The sequence below is a fragment of the Triturus cristatus genome, chromosome 9 (assembly GCF_964204655.1).
Source record: "Triturus cristatus chromosome 9, aTriCri1.1, whole genome shotgun sequence".
Taxonomy (NCBI): Eukaryota; Metazoa; Chordata; class Amphibia; order Caudata; family Salamandridae; genus Triturus; species Triturus cristatus.
In genome coordinates this window covers 685,399,148-685,414,595 of record NC_140592.1, presented here as the reverse complement: position 1 = coordinate 685,414,595, position 15,448 = coordinate 685,399,148, and the positions used below count along the sequence as shown (strand labels likewise).

At 36.5% G+C, this 15,448-nt stretch overlaps 1 protein-coding gene across 2 annotated transcripts in view; it reads left to right on the top strand.

Moving 5' to 3' along the window:
- Positions 1-15,448, top strand: part of COQ8B (coenzyme Q8B) — a 176,193-nt gene that overhangs the window by 150,571 nt on the left and 10,174 nt on the right. The window lies entirely within an intron of this gene.

The following is a 15,448-nucleotide window of genomic DNA, read 5'->3' as shown; positions in this document are numbered from 1 at the left end:
CATTTTTTAAGTGACAGTGCTTAGTGATGTATACCACGTGATATTCACAACATCATAGACATAAACGAAATTTTCTATGTTTGGATACATTTCGTAATTAATACTTATTAAAAGTCCATTATAAAAACGCAATACAATACCATATAAATCATTTTAAAATCAATTTAAAACAAGATACATTTTATTTACATCCTCGGTAAATGATTATTATTTTGGCCACAATGTCAATAATTTTTTCTCCTTTTTACTTGGTCCCAAGTAGCTGTATACATAATATCTTATATGTGGCCTATCTCGTATTGGCACATAATGGCTGATGACTTGTCAAATACGTGTTGTGAATAAAAATGTGAAAGGTGATTACGTGTATGGTGAATAAAGTGCTAGTGTCTTCACAGTATAATATTCAGTTTCTAGTCAGGAAAGATGTTAGTGTGTTGGCATAATACTAGTATTAGCCTTGTTGCGGTAAAATACCCAGATGTAAAATCTGTTGCTAACCGAATATAAAATCAATTGTGAACTATGTATGGAGTGTATATATATATATATATATATATATATATATATATATATTCAGTGAAAAAACCATAGGTTTCACACACGTTATAGTTAGGAATTAGCATTTAAAAAACCTTAGAAATTCAGTGAAAAAACCATAGGTTTCACACATGTTAAAGTTAGCTGGACATTTTACTCGTAAAAAACCAATGAAATTGCCCCGTTATAGTTAGTTCAGCTAACTATAACTCGCGCGCCCGCAATGCACTGCTGATGACGTCACATATTACATCACTCATGACATGGTCAGTGACATCACTCATGACATCACTGATGACATCTCAAATGACATCACTGATGACATCACTGATGACATCATCCAGTGAATGTGGGTTTTTCTGAAAATTAAATATGTTTTATATATGTATATCTCAAGGTCGATGGAAGAATAAATGGGTATATAAGTGTCTAAATGGATGATTTGTTTTTGAAAAATTGATTGTTTAACTGACTGATTAAGTGTATCATAGTGAATACATGTTTTAGTGAGTAATGTTTAAATATGTATATATCTGTATCAGTCTCTCACTTTGTGTATAAGTGGCTGCATGGGTTGGTGAGTAGCTACATGGGTGTCTATATAGGTTATTAGTTGGTTTTTTGAGTATCAGTCTGAGTGTCTGCATGGTTCGGTGGGGGGTATTACGTAGTGCACAGGTGCATGAATGAGTGACTCACTGTTTGTATGTGTTGAACAGACCACGTGTGCAGGACTGCATGGGTGGATGAGTGTGTGTATGGGTGTGTTAGTGAGTGAATGACTGTCTCAATAGTGTCTTTATGAGTAACTACATATGTTTAAAACTAGTATATGTGACTATTGGTGTATATATGTGAGTATATGCAAGGGTGAGAGATTGGAAGAGTTCCTGTATGAATAAGTATGTGTTTCTATAAGTGATTGTTTAAAAGACTAAGTATGTGTAAGTTTCCGTAGAAGTAAGTATGGTGGTGTGTGTATAACTGTATATGCAAGTAAATGTATGTTTGATTCTTTATTAGTACGAGTGACTATGTGTGTGAGTAACTCTATGGATGAGTGGCATTGTGTAACAGGATGTATAGGTGTATGAGTACATATGATGAGTGAGTACATGTATGAGTGACTGTATTGGACTGTTGGTGAATGAGTGGATGTGTATGTGGATCTTAGAATTACTGAAGAGGTTGTTGTAACTGGTATTGGTATGTCCATTGTTTTGAAAATTTTAGTCTCTATTTTTGAATGTGTCTCTCAAAGGTTATATTAGGGTGAGAGGAGGTCTGCCACTCTATCACAAGGATGATGTCATCAGTGATGTCATTTGAGATGTCATCAGTGATGTCATGAGTGATGTCACTGACCATGTCATGAGTGATGTAATATGTGACGTCATCAGCAGTGCATTGCGGGCGCGCGAGTTATAGTTAGCTGAACTAACTATAACGGGGCAATTTCATTGGTTTTTTACGAGTAAAATGTCCAGCTAACTATAACATGTGTGAAACCTATGGTTTTTTCACTGAATTTCTAAGGTTTTTTAAATGCTAATTCCTAACTATAACGTGTGTGAAACCTATGGTTTTTTCACTGAATTTCTAAGGTTTTTTAAATGCTAATTCCTAACTATAACGTGTGTGAAACCCATGGTTTTTTCAGTGAATTTGCAAGGTTTTTTAAATGCTAATTTTATTTTATTTTTTTTTTTCTAACGTATTTTTAATTTAATTATCTTACCTTTTATAAAGACTATGATTAAATTTTTAAAATTCTTTAATATGTTTTTTTAAATATATTTTTTAAAATAAACATGTAAAATTTATTTGCAGTACTTTTTTTTAAAAAAAAATATTTTTTTAGTACGCGTACCGTAAGCTCACGGTAAGCGTACGGTTTACGCAACGTCCGTAATCTATCTACGCTGCTTGCGTATAGTTACGCACTTTGCGTAGCCGCGCGTACTGCGCGTGGGACGCGTGCGCGCTTACGCTACACGCGCACGTTACGCGGAAGTGTCGGGTAGTGACTGTTATGCGCATGCGCGCAAGCGCGTGTCTTTTTTACGCGCATGCGCACTTTTGCCGTAAGCGCACCGTAAGCGTACCGTAAGCGTACGGTAGGTCATGTGATCATGAAACACAACTTTTGATTGGTTGAAACTACTTTCAGTTCTAGAACTCTCCTACACCACACCCATTCCCCTCATTTCTGCTTGTGATCCCTTGGGAGAAGGAGCTGGTTTGTCTTTGGGATACGATGGCAGAACAGCAGAGCTCTTCTGAGAGTGAGGCTAGCACTAGCAGCACTGTCTTGAGGCAGAGATTGAGGAAACAAAAGCCCTCTTATGTATGGGATTATTTTACTTTTCCTGAAGGCCATCAAAAGGTAAATGCACCCTTAGTGACTTGTAAGCTGTGTAAGCGTGTACTTTCTAGAGGTAATCCTAACAGGAAGTATTCCTTTGGGAATCACACCATGAAGAGACACCTCCAGGATGTACACAGAAGGACACATGGTCATCTTTTTGGAGGTAACTCTTCAGAAAGACGAGCCAGTACATCCACAGTAGCTCAGCCTGGACCATCATCTGCAGGGCTGACTCCTTCTTCTGCAGGTCAGGTGAGCCCTTCATCTGTGGGGGGAGAATCTCCTTTTGCTGGCCCTCTGGAAATGAACCCTCGATTTCGGAAGGTTGATATTCATTGCACATTTTGTAAAGATCTAATTTGCCATAGGGAGACCAGTGTTTCCCTAGTGAACAACAAAATAGATCAGCACATTTGTCGCTTTGAATAATTTTCCCATGCTTCCTTTCCTCTGTCCCTGCATGAACACAACGGTTCTTTTAAGAGCCAACCTTATCTTTCATCTTTTTTTTACATATGTTTTTAAAAACTTTTTTTTATTTTTTTTTTTACCGTACGCGTACGGTGCGCGTACTTTTTTTTTTTTTTTTTTTTAAAAACACTAAAAATCATTTATCACATTACATTGTCCTTGAGAGACTACAATTATTATTATTGACTTACCATACTCACTGAAAAAATATTTATTCATTTGTTTTTTTTAAAAATAGTTTTAAAAATGTTTGTAGTTTTCAAAAATTTTCTATATCTATCTGGAAAAAAAGAAAAAAGTATTAATATTTTTAAAACATTTTATAATACAGTACACATATTTACATTTTTTTCCCAAAAATATTTTTGCCTTATTTTTGCTGTTTTCAGAATATATTGCATTTCACTATAAATTGTGAAAGCAATTGCATTCATCATTTTACAGCGGGCAAAAAAAAATACCAATCACAAAGATTGTATTAAAAATGCCCTGATTCTTTTTTTACTTAAACTTAACATTATAGAAATGCATAATATTGTAAAAAAATATCATCTAATACCAATAGTTATTTCTTTAAAATACCGTCTGATATGTTTGTTTCAGAAGTATAATCACAATATTATATCTCAAATAACTCCAAAATACATCTGATTTCATTTCCTTTAGACCAAATAGTAATTTAAAATTTTTTTGGGGAATAAATTTCCAACGGTAATCCAATAAAATTCTAAAGTTTAATTTGTCCAGATCTCACCGATTCTCTGTAACATTTTGGTTCACGAAAATTTTTTGAATAATTTATTAAGTCCACAATAGAATTGGTTACTTTTCCACATGGCCAAATAGTAATTTTTTAAAACATTTTTGAAAAAATTTCCAATGGCAGTCCAATAACATTCCAAAATTTAAAATGTGCAGAAGTTACCGATAATCTCTAAATTATTGGTTTTTCAAAGTTTCATTAAAAATTAAAAAAGTCCACATTACAATTGGTTATCTTTCCATTAGGCCAAATGATAATTAAAAAAATCTTTTTTTTACAAAATTGCAATGGTAATCCAGTAAAATGGTAAAATTGTTTTGTCCAGATCTTGCCAAGTCTCTCTAAAATTTAGGTTTCAGGAAGATTAGATAGGAATTTGCTAAATCAAAAGGCAAACGTTGTTTGAAAATCAATTGGGAATCATTACACAGTGTCCAGCCTTTTTCACATTTAAGATAAACTGTGTAATGTCCAGAAGTAACAGTAGGTCCATCATGGAAAATTATTGCAACAGTTACAAAAGTTTTTCCTGAAATTGATAATTGCTGTCCTGTAAACTTCTTTATTAAAGTATCCAATTTTGAACCATCAGCTCTACATCGTTGCATCATTAAAATTACATACTGTCCGTATTCCTTTAAAATTAATGTTGAAAACATGTCAGAATTACACTCACCACATTTCATGCTATGATTAGCATCTTTAACTAATTTTGCAAAAGTGACTGTTTTACTCTCTGGCAATGTCAAATAAATAAACCTTTCATTATCAACAATAGAGCCACATATATTATAACAATTATCACAACTATGTTCCCATTTATAAGAGAGACCAAAAAAAATGTCAATGGGAACTCCTTCTTCTTCCACTACCTGAAGAAAATACATCAACAATTCATGTGCATCTTGCTGTTCATTTTGAGAAAACTGTGTTCGTCCTGAACATACATCTAAAAGTTTTCTAATGTCAGTAGCACTTTCTATTTGAGTTTTATCTTTACTCAGCTTTTGAAAAAGGAGACTCAGCTCTGAACAGAATCTTTTTCCCTGATTTACTATTATCTGCTCTTGCAAACTTTCCAGATAAAATGCAACATTCAGCACTACATTTGCGTAGCAGTTGACACCAGAGCTATTTTCAAAATGACATCCTACAACCTGTTCTTCATTTTCCTTTTTCTTTTTGCTTGCAATTACATCACTCCTCTTTTTTTTCCTCTTCTCTACATCTTCACTACAGATATTCTCATTTTTTCTTTTACGAGAAACTACACGTTTCTCCAACACAGGATACTGACCTAAATGAGGAGCATAGCTTCTTCTTAATCTATTATACTCCTTTACACAGTTTGTATCAGCACTAACTTTTGACTCATCAAAGTCTATCATGAATAAACCTGATAATGTTTTGACTCGTGACAAAGCAACATATGCCATACCTTCTTTGAACACAGTTGAACCAATGTTCACAAATGCACAATCTACAGTCAATCCTTGAGACTTGTGAATAGTTACAGCATATGCTAGAGAAAACGGAAACTGCTTCCTACGTACATATAAGTCTTTCACAAGCATAAAACGAACTGTACAACGACAAATATCTTTAACTTCATCTATCTGATCAAATTTTATTTTTAAACATTCAACTCCTTCTTTTTTCTGGTAATTAATAAAACCCACAACTCTTCCCATCGCTCCATTAACTAAACCTTTCTCAACATCCAAATTTCTCCTTAAAAACACTCTACAGTTCATGCAAACATATAGATTTTTTTCTAATCCAGCTGTTTTGGAGATGTTCTTCTCTAGTGAGTCCAATTTATTTTTCAGTTTGCCTGTTACTGTGACAGTAATTCTTCCATCCTCAATTTTGTCCACTGCTTCCAATTTCCTGATCTCTTCCTTTTCCAATTTCAAAAGCTCCTCATTGAATATTGAGCATTCACGTAGAGTTGGCATTAAGCAGATGACACTTTTGTTTTCTGCAATGTTCTTGTATATCTTCTCTGCAACTATTTCTTCCTTTGGAAATAAATTATGTAGCAGCCGACTCTGTAATGCTTTTTTGCCAACTTCTGTCAGTAGTCCAATCCTGATATCTTTCAGAATACTTCCATATTCTTCATCGTTTGCTTGCCTCATATTAGTAGTAAGTTCCTTGTACTCAAAGAAGGACCAAATATTTGTATTTCCGATGCTTCCCAATGACTTCTTCGTGTCTTCATGTGTCACAGTATTAAACACTGGTTGTCCTTTAACTGGAGTAAGTTGCAAAAGATCTCCAAAAACTATGACGTGTTTTCCACCAAATAACATGTCATAGTCTGTCTTCAAAATTTGCTGCATTCTTAAATGCACAAAGGCAAGCATTAGGTTTGATACCATGCTCACCTCATCAATAATGAGAACTTGCATCTTCTTCAATACTCTTGAAACTTCCAAGGATGCTTCTCCAGTTAGCTTGTTGAATTGTATTTTGTTCTCATGCTCCACTGGTAACATTAGCAAACGATGTAAGGTGATTCCTTTTATGTTATATGCTGCTAACCCAGTTGGAGCAGTAACCACACAAGACAAAGTAGAATCCGTTTTTTGCTGTAGGTAGCTTCTGATGACTTTTATTAGGAAACTTTTTCCAGTTCCAGCTTGTCCGCTTACATACATCCTGATTGGATGAAATGATGTGCATGAGCACTCTTTTTTTACATGTAGAAATCCGTGATCAATTTTGTTTTTGATCTCTTCATAAATTTGTTGCTGCTCTTGATTCAGTTGTCTTTCCAAATTTTCTAAGTCTATAAATTCTTCTTGAGCTTGATTCATAGCCGTTTCCACTTCATTCATGGCTATTGATGCTTCATTTTCAATGATTGGTTGTCCTAGGGGATCTTGACTGTGTGTTCCTGAACTTTGGCTGTCCTGAGAACTGTCTCTAGCTATTTCTGCTGCAATTGTAGTTTCCTGTTCAATTTCTTCATTTAACATTTGCAGATAAGTTGTGAATGTATTGCATTGTATGCTGTCTTTGCAAGCATTAAATGAATCTTCATAGCTTTGAAATTCTCCCAGTAGTTCTTCCTCTGTACGCCATGGTTTAAACAACTGTAAAAGAGCCAAGTAGTAAAATTCTTTCTTGTCAGTAGTGTCGCAACTCAGCTTCCGGTGATTTATCAAACTTCCTTTTGTTTGCTTCACCAAACATCCTTCTTCACCAACGACTTTATATTTTCCATTATTGATGTCTTCTGTGGCTTTCCTTGAATAAATGTAGTTCTGCAGCACTTCATAGAGACACATATTCTCCAGATGTTGACTTCTCTTGGGATAATATGTGTCCAACATGTTTGTTTTCAATATATCTGTACTTTCTGGGTCATTCTCGACCAAATATTCAATTTCTCCTACAGATTTCAGTACCCGATTTCTCATTGCTGCAAGGCCTAAACTTGCCCAAATTATTCTTCTTGACTTCGAGTAGAGACTTGCAGAAGATAACCTATCTGAACATTCGTAGGATCCAATTTCTCGATGCGATAACATCTTCAAACTGAAACTGTACAGCTTCTTACTGACAGTCTTCTCGTGAGAAATCTCTTCCCACATTTCCTTCAATTCTGTTTTTTCTGATTTCGTAATGTAAGACGTTACATATCGTGCAACAGCAATGGAATTGTCAGCTACATACTGTATATCCATGTTAGCGTTCCACATGGATAAAATGACTGGGTTGTAGTCATTTATATTTTTTGATTCTTCTTTTCTTTTAAGGTTGTAGGTATTCTTAGGTGATTTTCTTGTGATAGTATGTCTCACAGCTGACATAAAACTGTTTACTCTTCCATTTGAAAGAACAGGTCTAGGAAATCCAAATCGACATTTAGTGTAGTATTTTTCTTTGCTCTTGTATTTCCGTCGACAGTATTTTCCACACCGATGACTTTGGAAACGTAAAACTTGCTCCTTTAACTTGTTCTCTTCTGTGCTTTTTGGTATAGCACATGTTGCATATTCTTGAATGTAAGATAACACTGCTTCATCAGCATCTGTTCCAAACTTTGGGGCATCCTTGATCCACAACAGCATATGAATATGAGGAGCACCTCTTGCCTGGTACTCTTTTCTCCAAAAGAAATCCACTACTTCTCCAAGGGGTGGATTTTTTTTATTGCAGATGAAGGACATCATAGCCTCAAATCTATGATTGAAATATCTGCAAACATTAACCGGATCCAATGAGCACAGTTCTCCTGCTGTCTTGTATTCGATGTTTTTAATGTTTGAATTGGCCTCTCGTAGAAAATCCAGTAAATCATCCCAAGCGTACTCGGCACAGCTTAGGGTAAGGAACCATGTTGGTGTTCCTAAATTCCGTAACATGCATTTTAGTTCACCATGGCGTCGGTACCAATATTCATTTGTCCCACGCTGACAAGCCATCAGATTGATCAGTTGTGTTTCCAAATGATCATCTCGGTGCTGCACTTTCTCCATAAAATCCTTAGCAGACACATTTTGTAAATGTACTCCACTTTTTAAAATGTGATTTACTGCATAAGACAGTGCAGACAAGTCGCTTTCAAATAAAAGATGGAACAAATAAGGAATACTTTGTCGAAATCTGGGATCTTCAGCATATAGTCTTGTAGTCCGATACTCTGAAGCTGGAATCTGTTCTGGACGTTCATCGTATCGTCCTCCTTTTCCTTTAGGAAACAGCTGGGGAAAACATCGAGCTTCCAAGCTCTCCTCCCATACACTCACAGGAGTTCCTTTTGCTTTCTTCATCTGAAAGAGATCAATATTGTCTCCCATAACTTCTTTCGAATGAAGAGGATGTATGCTAAAATGTTCATAAATTTCTTCTTCCTTTGACTTGTCCACTTTTTCAATTTGTCCAGTTGGTGTTTCTGTGTCTTCTTGAAAATCTTCTTCTTCTTCTTCTATATAAATTGATTCATACCATTTGTTATTTTTTTTCAAATACAAATTTGCTCTTTGTACTTTCCGCACATCTACCAGCTCCTGCCAAATCTTCTTATTCTTTGTAGGTACACCATTAACCAGAATAATTAATGGTTCAGTTTCCAAAGTATCCGCATCAATAGTTTCCATATTTGTTTTCAAATCCAAGGGCAAATACACCACTCTACCTTTTAAACCTCTCAGTAAATCTGAAGGAGGTAATTTACCAGTTTTGGGCTCCATACGTACTATGGTCTGGAACGGATGAACACATTGAATGAGTATAGACCCATATGTATTTAATTCAGAAAGTTCAGCAGGAATAGCATCCAATTCTAAATTATTATGTACAGCTCTGGTCGGCATTCTATTTTCCTCTAACTTGTTGTAACAGTATTTACAAATACGCTGATCTTCACCCAATTCAAAACAATTTTCTAGAAATATATATGTGGCAAAATCCTTCCACTTATAATTATCTTCATTTTCACTCTTTCTGTAGAGATCAACATTCCTAGTTTGTTTTCTATAATGAGTTCTGCGGCAACAAATACAAGTAACATTTGGTCTTTCATTAGAGACTATTGCAAATTTTGTTATGTGATCATTAAATGTCTTACTTACAGAAGGTTCTACATTCTCTTCCACTTCTTCCTCATTTACTGTGTCCTTCTCTGCACTGTTTTGTTCAGGACCAAAGTAACAAAACTGAATTTCATCAACAACCTTCTCTACATCTGATACCGTTCCTCGGAACAGAGCCCTATTCAATTCATTTAACTTTATTGCTGGACTTTTGGCAAAATACAACCGTCTCACAAACTTTCTCATTTCAGTATGATGAACAGCCAGCATCCTAAAATGATGGAAAACACTATTGCACACTTTTCTAGATAGACAAGCCAGAGAATGACCCTGCAAACCAGTATTCTCTCTCACTCTGCATGGATCCAGACTTTGAAGCACCTTAATCTTCTGTTTTACACTTTTTTTACTATATTCTCTAAGAAACTCTCGAAATTTGTCAATAGAATCCTGACGCACAGTGCAAATACTACTACAATTCCAAGTGTACACTGGGGCTTTAGGACGTCTCCCCATTGCCTCATCTGCCATCACTTGTACCTCATCTCTTGGAACCATTATCTCCTTCTCCATTATGCAACCATTTTTCACTTCGTAAGCACGACCTCTGGTGTCAACTGCATGCAGCAAACTATTACTTTGAAAATAGCTCTCTTCATTAAAAAAAGGTTCACTACTTGAACTATGCATCCACTTTCCTAAAAACACTTTACAAAAGTTTGTTCTGTTCACTACTCTTTTGCTTTTGCTTTGTGATTTCAGTACATTAACCATTTTATCTAATGTACGCATCCTATTCAAAATTAATATGAATAGTTTCCTTTTTAATTCTAATGCCTTTGCTGCAATGGCTTCAATTTCTTTTTTTCTCTTGTAATATTTTGCCTTTTGCTTATATTTCTTCACATCCTTTATCAAATTGGACATAACTCTTCTCTGAAACATTTTTCTACGTATCTCTTTAAACGCTGTTTTTCTGTTTATGTAAATCTTTTCAGTTGCAGAAGGTATATTTGCATTAACTAAATTCTCAATTTTTTCCTGTTCTCTTCCTTTTGTAACATTCTTTCCAGTACAGACATTTTGTACATTTTTCCTTCTTTTGAATATATTTTTAAGAAATTGTTTTTTCTGCTTACCAGAAGATTTTTCTTTTTCCCAACATGAGCATCTTCTACTAACTTTGGTCCTCCAGTTGTCTTCAAATATAGTTTTTTTTTTAGCGTTTTTTGAACTCTGGATTTTGTAGGCATCTTAAATTTTGTTCACTGCTCTTCAGCAATACCTGAAAAAAACTAAAAAAAAAATCCTTTATTGTATTTAAATATATTACTACATTTCTTTTCACAATAGTCACAAAACGAAATTTCTTTGCCAATTTGAATGCACACAAACTGCTCTTTTTTTTGGGCAAGTGAAAATCACTTTTACAAACTGTCACATTATGAAACCACTTTTCAGATTTTTTAAAAAGCCCATGTCCAGAGTGCTACACTCCAGCAAGGGCAACCAGCCTTAGTGATGCTGAATGTATTTGCATTACAGACTGAAACCTGAAAACCCCACTCGCTTGTAAATACTGTGCATGACTATACATGGCAAGCACATGGGTGTGTGCTAAGACTCTGCTTCTTCCCCCAAAAATTCGCTCCCCCTTTCCATCTAATGCAACTGTGAAATCACCAGAGCAAGACGCAATAAATCTCTGCCTATAATTCCTCTCTGCACACAGAGTCATGTTTTCACATTAGTCCCAAAACGAAATTTCTTTGCCAATTTGAAAGCACACTTACTGCTCTTTTTTTTTTCGGGGCAAGTGAAAATCACTTTTTACAAGTGAAAATCACTTTTACAGACTGACACATTATGAAACCACTTTTTTTGATTTATTTAAATGCACATGTCCAAACTGTTTTTTCAGACCACCACCATGTGTATTCTCGGTGACTGCCTACACTCCAGCAAGGGCAACCAGCCTTAGTGATGTTGAATGTATTTGCATTACAGACTGAAACCTGAAAACCCCACTCGCTTGTAAATACTGTGCATGACTATACATGGCAAGCACATGGGTGTGTGCTAAGACTCTGCTTCTTCCCCCAAAAATTCGCTCCCCCTTTCCATCTAATGTAACTGTGAAATCACCAGAGCAATACGCAATAAATCTCTGCCTATAATTCCTCTCTGCACACAGAGTCATGTTTTCACATTAGTCCCAAAACGAAATTTCTTTGCCAATTTGAAAGCACACTTACTGCTCTTTTTTTTTTCGGGGCAAGTGAAAATCACTTTTTACAAGTGAAAATCACTTTTACAGACTGACACATTATGAAACCACTTTTTTTGATTTATTTAAATGCACATGTCCAAACTGTTTTTTCAGACCACCACCATGTGTATTCTCGGTGACTGCCTACACTCCAGCAAGGGCAACCAGCCTTAGTGATGCTGAATGTATTTGCATTACAGACTGAAACCTGAAAACCCCACTCGCTTGTAAATACTGTGCATGACTATACATGGCAAGCACATGGGTGTGTGCTAAGACTCTGCTTCTTCCTCCAAAAATTCGCTCCCCCTTTCCATCTAATGCAACTGTGAAATCACCAGAGCAATACGCAATAAATCTCTGCCTATAATTCCTCTCTGCACACAGAGTCATGTTTTCACATTAGTCACAAAACGAAATTTCTTTGCCAATTTGAATGCACACAAACTGCTCTTTTTTTTGGGCAAGTGAAAATCACTTTTACAAACTGTCACATTATGAAACCACTTTTCAGATTTTTTTAAATGCACATGTCCAAACTGTTTTTTCAGACCACCACCATGTGTATTCTCGGTGACTGCCTACACTCCAGCAAGGGCAACCAGCCTTAGTGATGCTGAATGTATTTGCATTACAGACTGAAACCTGAAAACCCCACTCGCTTGTAAATACTGTGCATGACTATACATGGCAAGCACATGGGTGTGTGCTAAGACTCTGCTTCTTCCCCCAAAAATTCGCTCCCCCTTTCCATCTAATGCAACTGTGAAATCACCAGAGCAAGACGCAATAAATCTCTGCCTATAATTCCTCTCTGCACACAGAGTCATGTTTTCACATTAGTCCCAAAACGAAATTTCTTTGCCAATTTGAAAGCACACTTACTGCTCTTTTTTTTTTCGGCGCAAGTGAAAATCACTTTTACAGACTGACACATTATGAAACCACTTTTTTTGATTTATTTAAATGCACATGTCCAAACTGTTTTTTCAGACCACCACCATGTGTATTCTCGGTGACTGCCTACACTCCAGCAAGGGCAACCAGCCTTAGTGATGCTGAATGTATTTGCATTACAGACTGAAACCTGAAAACCCCACTCGCTTGTAAATACTGTGCATGACTATACATGGCAAGCACATGGGTGTGTGCTAAGACTCTACTTCTTCCCCCAAAAATTCGCTCCCCCTTTCCATCTAATGCAACTGTGAAATCACCAGAGCAATACGCAATAAATCTCTGCCTATAATTCCTCTCTGCACACAGAGTCATGTTTTCACATTAGTCCCAAAACGAAATTTCTTTGCCAATTTGAAAGCACACTTACTGCTCTTTTTTTTGGGCAAGTGAAAATCACTTTTACAGACTGACACATTATGAAACCACCATGTGTAACTACAACAAAAACAATTTCCATTTCTATTATTCATTTCTTAAGTTACCACATACATCCCCTCTCAAACTGTAAACTCACCTTTAAAATTAGTTAGTTGTGAAAGAAATGTGACACTCAAACAGCAGATTATCAGAGCCAGGATCTCTGTTGTGTTCACCTCTCTCCTCTCAGCAGAACCAGATAATGGCAAACTTTCCCTCTATTTTTCCACACATATACTTGTAAGTTTCAAATCTCAGTGCTTCCCCCTTTTTTTCAAATGTAATCACACATTTCTATTGGTTGAAAACCAACCCTTTTCCAAAAGTACCCTTCCCCCAACTTGACTTCTGCCTAGTACCCTTCCCCCAACTTGACTTCTGCCTGCTACCATAGCAACAGCTCATGGAACACTGCTGTGTTGAGTTAGGTCAGAAGTTCGCCAAACAATGTTTCAATTCCACAGAGCAAGAGTGCTTGACTTTTCAAACCTAACAGCAAATCCATAGTACTGTTCTTTGGTTACACATTTTTTTTTACCAATACAAAACATGCTTCTATTAATTTACACATACAGCCTAGTTTTTATTCTAGAATGGTATGAAACAGCCAATCAGTTCTTTTTGTTTTGAAAAAAATATGTATGCCTCCATTTCCAAACTGTCTTTCTTTTCATATTGCCATTCTACTGAAAGACACCTCCTGAGTGCATCCAGTTCTCCTTTGAAGATGTTCACAGTGTGGATTGTAGGGCACAGCTATGTCTTCTGGAGTGAAAAGTTTGCAGAGAAAACAGGTATGGTGAGAGACCTTGCTTTGCCAAATGTAGACATTAAATGGATTGGTCAGAGAGGGTTAAAGTGGCACCAATTGATGCCATTGGTGAAATCCTTCATTCAAATCCAACACCCTGACCTCATAATAGTGCACTGTGGTGGCAATGACCTAGGCACTTTGACTGGGGTAGGTCTGGAAATGCTTATGAAGGACACCTTTGCACAACTGTTTACACTTTTCCCTAAAACTGCCTTTGTGTTTTCCAACATATGCCAAAGGCAAAAATGGAACTGGTCCAATCATTTCTGTCCACAGATTGACAAAGCAAGAAAGCACGTCAACAAATCTGTTTCTGCTTTCCTCCGTGACTATGGTATGGGTGCCATTTACCACAACAACTTGCGTTATGACATGCAAGACATTTATAGAGGAGATGGTGTGCACTTCAATGATGAAGGGAACAGAGTCTTCCTCTTGAACCTTAGACTCTGCATCGGTACTTACTTGTAGGTACCACTAAAAAATCACTTCATAAACACAACGGCTCTTTTTAGAGCCCCCTAATATCTAAACTCTTAAATCTGCTTTTCATTTATTTTTTTTTATTTTTTTTACCGTACGCTTACCGTAAGCTTACCGTACGCGTACCCCGTGATTTTTTTTAAAATCAATAAATGTTTTTTTTGTACTTTTCTGTCCTTCTTTGACCCCCTTACAAATGTTAGGGGGTCTGTAACTCTCCTCATTGCCCCCTTTCCTTGTTTTCACTCTTTTTTTTCCAGAGTGAAATACACAAAATGGCGGCCGCCGCTTCCTGGTTTCGACCGATTCGAATGTTTACTAAGATCTAAGAGCCAATCAGAATCGCGCTCGCGCACGCCACCGTACGCTTACCGTAAGCGTACGGTAAGCGTACCGTAAGCGGGCTCAGATATATATATTGATTTAAAGGCTATTTTCTCAGAATCTACTGAACAGATTTACACCAAACCTACAAAAGGCACTTCCTTGACCTAGGGACTACCTCTCTGCCAAATTTTGAGTAATTCTGTTCAGCCGTTCGGGCTGTAGCTCGTTCTAAAGGTCCTATGGAAAAATGCATGGGAAAAACGCGTTTTGGGACCCCCCTTTTATCTCAGCCCCCGCTTGACGGATCCCCCCGAGACTTTCAGGGTAGGAGCGGAGCGTAGCGCCCCACCTATTTTGAGAAATTCGCGAGGATTCATCGACCGGCGCCAAAGTTATTCAAAATAGAATGTTGAGGTTTTCCTATGGAAACGTGGTCCTAACTATAACTACCTACTGGCGACCGCCAGTAGGTAATATATATATATATATA